Source organism: Octodon degus, unplaced genomic scaffold (assembly GCF_000260255.1).
Source record: "Octodon degus isolate 3935 unplaced genomic scaffold, OctDeg1.0 scaffold00055, whole genome shotgun sequence".
NCBI lineage: Eukaryota > Metazoa > Chordata > Mammalia > Rodentia > Octodontidae > Octodon > Octodon degus.
Genome location: NW_004524631.1, coordinates 5,658,841 through 5,663,632, shown reverse-complemented (window position 1 = coordinate 5,663,632; position 4,792 = coordinate 5,658,841). Strand labels below are relative to the sequence as shown.

General features: G+C 42.0%; 1 pseudogene; it reads left to right on the top strand.

Moving 5' to 3' along the window:
- Positions 1–3,419: 3,419 nt before the first annotated feature.
- LOC101583393 lies at positions 3,420–4,336 on the top strand (annotated as a pseudogene).
- The last annotated feature ends 456 nt before the right edge of the window (positions 4,337–4,792 follow it).

Below are 4,792 nucleotides of genomic sequence, written 5' to 3'. Positions count from 1 at the left end.
ACAGTTGCAAGATAACTTGTCTTTTGTGTTGTCTCCTTCAAGGGCCCTGCCCTGTCTGACTGCCTATCAATATTTCTATCTAATCTGGCTACCTATAATATTACTGTGCAAGAATAAATTGACTTATCAACTGAGTCCAGAAACATCTAAAAATGATTTGCCTTCAGATTTATCCTAGTAATTCTTCATTTTCCTTCTCAGATCCATCTTCACCTTCTCTCTCCAGCTCCGTGGCATAGTGGTTGGCTTTATTCAAGCTCCACATTCTAGTGAGATGCGAAATTACATGTAAGGCACCATCACTGGAGGTGAGGAAGAAAGAGGCAGGGATGTGCTTGGTCATCAGCTGTTTAATGCTTGGCCTCAGCATTTGGAAAGTTTCCCTCTTCTGTAGCTAAGGTCTGATAACTGCTCCCTTCTTCTGCTCCTGCATAGCTTCCCACTGCTAATAGACATTGAATACCTCATCATTTTTACTGTTTCCCTTTTCTTACTGTTTGGCAGAAGGGGGGAACCACTTGCAGGTTACTTGCTCAATATACAATAATCATCATGGCTAAGATTCATTCCAGCAAAAAGATATAAAGCAAAATCAGCAAAAGTGAAAGGCAAAGATGATATATGGTGTGCTTGATTTGGCAGCACATATACTAAAAGATGATGTATAGGTGAAGCCAGGTACATAGACGACAATGAGTTGTGACAATATGGGTGAAATGTAATCTTCTAAGACAGCTCATTAGAGACTTAGAGCCTGGGATTTTACTGGATGTTGATCACGTGGACACCTTTGTTCTAGAATACAAAAGTTGGGTTCCTCAAAGGAAAGCAGGTTTTCAGCATAATCCATATTGTTGGCATAACACTGCGGGCACAGTGAGCTTTTCAGCTCAGAGCATAGTATGAGTCTTTCGGCCTCCAGAACCACACCGGTCCCTACCTGACCTCTAAGCTCACAAACCTGTTCTGTCTCTTCACACAGAGCCTGATTAGCAGCTACTTCCAGGGGGTGCAGGCATGAGATTGTTAGTCCAAGTGTCCAGATCTCAAATGAGGGTCAAGCTTGCAAGCAGGCCTTTTTAAAGTTAGCAGTCTACATTAACTTTTCCACAAATCTGTCCACATTTCTCATCTTCAGTCATTGAATTCTGAGTCTTTCCTACCAAAAGGTTATAAATCACAAATATGAGATTGGATTTTGCAGCAGAACAGTAGCTGGAGACCCTTTGGCAGTAACTCTTTCTTACCCTCTCTGTTTCATTTCAGAGGAACATCTGTCAGTAGACAGCAGTGTCCTTCTGTCCTGATGGGTTGTTGCCCTCCTGGTTCAGACCAGGCCATTCCTTCCAGTGAAGACTATGTTCTTCCTATAGTCATCTGGCACCCAGTGTGGCCTCTAGGTGAAAGCACCACATAGAAATCCTCCCAGTCTCTGTAGGGTTCCCAGGAGATCTTCTTAATGAACCCTAGTTTGTACAGAAGATGGTGCCAGGGTGATTCTGGGAGGCATGTGAGGCATGATGCTATTTGAAAAATTGACAGCAGGGGTACAGACTTGGGCAAGGGAGGATCAGGGGCAGAGGGACTAAATGACTTTTAAACACATTGATGGAAAAATTTTATTCTTGTTATACACATAGCAAGAAACATTTGTAGCATTAGCACACACAAAACTGTTACACAGAAATTATTTCATGGGAACCTCATCTGATACTTGTGCAGCCCCATGCACAAGTGATGGAGTTAGGACCACTGGGGTCAGCTGCTTAGAGGTCACCTAAGTCCTCTGCAAATTAATTATGCTTACTGACTTTAAATTTAAAAAGATGATTTTTCTAGTTTAAATTAAAAATAGAGCAATGAATTAAACCAGAGTTTCTATGTCCTATAAGCAGGAATTTTCTATCATTCCAAACTTCTTCACCCATGTGTACTTCCTCTATCTAAACTTCAAAGCATGTCTGCATTGTGTACCACTTTTGGTTATTGCACTTGGAGGCTGGACTACCAGCTTGAGGTACAGGCCATACTTCAGATAAAGGCAGCAGATCCTAAGAGATACCTGGTGCCCATTTTGAGCATCCCTGTTTATGCTGGGAAACAGCCCAAGATTTGACATGATAGAGTTGCCCCATGCAAAATGATGGTGACCATCTGGTCCAATCTCATTATTTTTTTCAAGGAACTTTAATTTGAAGTAGGAGAAGATGTGCAGACAGAAGGCAAGCAGCAAAGGCCAGAAAGCAGCCAGGTCATGAATTGATAGAAGAGATGACTAAATAAAAGCTTTAAAGGAATCAGAAAAGAAGAATAAAATCAAAAGAATGAGAGCAAAATTGGTAATGGAGGGAGGGAAGGAAGAAGGTAGGAAAGGAGAGAGAGAGACAGACAGAGACAGACCCCATAACTGAAGAACATCTCAATTGGGCCTGACAACTTCAGCTGCTAAGGAACATCTAGATAACTCAGCCTCCAGAACCACACTGGTCCCTAGCTGACCTCTGAGCTCACAAACCCTGCTCTATCTCTTCCCACAGAGCCTGATTAGCAGCTATTTCCAGGGGGTGCAGGCATGAGACTGTTAGTCCAATCATATTTATTCCCAAGCATATCCTCACAGTAAATCTATCATTTGAAGTAAGTAGAGGAAATGCCTACTTCTTGCTAGCAAAAAGGCTATCACAGTAGTTGCAATGGAAAATCTCAAGTATAGTCCTTACAGACCAAATACCACAGGAGGGAAATGGCAGTGCCCTTAAAGGCTTGGCTTGCTATTATAGGGCTCCATGCCACTATGACAATACACAAAGAGGATGTTGCATGTCTAAGAAATAATTACTTCACACCTTCTTCTTAGTTCTTCCAGTGATAGCACTGGCAACTCACCCTCATGAAACACCACTCATCAAGCATCCATTTTCAACTCAGAGCCCAACACAGTGTTCTACCTGCAGGAGTGTTCAAAAACTGTTACTCATTGGGGTTTATGGGAAATACTAAAGATACAATCTCTCAGAAGCTTTTCTTTTTTTTTTTTTTTTGCAGAACTGGGGATTGAACTCAGGCCCTTGCATTTGTCAGGCAAGTACTTATTCCACTGAGCCATTTCCCCAGCCCCTTCTCAGAAGTTTTAAGAAGTAGTAGCACTATCTTCTGCAGGGGACATCTGAAAACAAATTCAGATATTCTTCCTGGTCAATTAACTAGACTCTACTGTTGGAATTTAATGAGATTTTGTAACGAGACGGAGACTAAACTGTCGATGCCACATAGCTGACCTTGAGCAGCAGTCAACTCCACGTAGAACCTGGGAGCCGGAGATTTGGAACCAAATCTCTTCTCTCATCTCTCTCCTGTGAGATTTTTTTGATCTTGAGCTACAGTTTTTGTCACTGTCAGCAACTTTATTTTCAGACACAATGGCTAGCAATGTTACCAACAAGACAGATCCTTGCTCCATGAGTTCCCATGTGTCCATTGAGAATCTGAACACTCTTGGGGATGAAGAAATCTCATGTGGGGGTCATCTTCTCAAAGTATGGCAAAATTGTGGGTTACTCCATTCATAAGGGCTTTGCCTTTGTCCAGTATGTTAATGAGAGAAATGTTGGGCTTCTGTAGCTACAGAGGATGGCAGAATGATTGCTGGCCAGGTTTTAGATATTAATCTGGCTGCAGAGCCAAAAGTGAACAGAGGAAAAGCAGGTGAAAAACGATCTGCAGTGGAGATGTAAGGCTCCTCTTTTGACTTGGACTATGACTTTCAATGTGATTATTATGATAGGATGTATAGTTACCCAGGAAGTGTTCCTTCTCCTTCTCCTATTGCTCAGGCTGTAGTGCCCTCAAAATGCCAGCATGAATCAGGAAACACCTCCCGAAGAGGCAAAAGTGGCTTCAATTCTAAGAGTGGCCAGCAGAGATCTTCATCCAAGTCTGGAAAGTTGAAAGGTGATGACCTTCAGGCCAGTAAGAAGGAGTTGACCCAGATAAAACAAAAAGTGGATTCTTTACTGGAAAGCCTAGAGAAAACTGAAAAGGAACAGAGCAAACAAGCAGTGGAGATGAAGAATGATAAGACTGAAGAGGAGCAGACCACCAACTCCCAGAAGAAAAAGGAGACTAATGTGAAGACAGAATCTGAGGGTGCTGTGGATGACTCTATGGAGGAGGAGGATCTACTGGATGATGATGAAAATGAAGATTGGGAGGAGGACCAGGTGAAAATGCTGGAGTTGATCAAGGATGATGAAAAAGAGGCTGAGGAAGGAGATGATGACAGAGACAGCGCCAATGGCGATGATGACTCTTAAGCACATAGTTGGGTTTAGAAGTCTTGTCCCATTATTTCTTTATCTAGGTGCTTGTCTAAGATCCAAATTTCACCAGATCCTCTCCCCTGGTATCTTCAGCACATGCTCACTGTTCTCCCAGTGTCCTACCATGTTCATAATTGCCCTGCGCCTAGTACCATTTTCACTTCCTTTGATGCTCCTAGTAGTTTTGTTAAGTCTTCTCCTGTAATTTTTGCTTTTTAATTTTGATACCTCTTTATGACTTAACAATAAAAAGGTTGTATGGTTTTTATCAGCTGTCTCCACAGTAATCTCTCATTATGCAGGCAGTATAGTTATTTCCATTTATACATGATTTCAGTAGTTGCTTCCCTAACTGCAAAAGCAATCTCATTTAGTGCAGCATCTGAAAGCAGCTTTGTTTGACTTAAGAGTTACGTGTATCACCTCACATCAAGTACTTTGTGGGGCTGTTAAACACAAATGTAACTGTATTT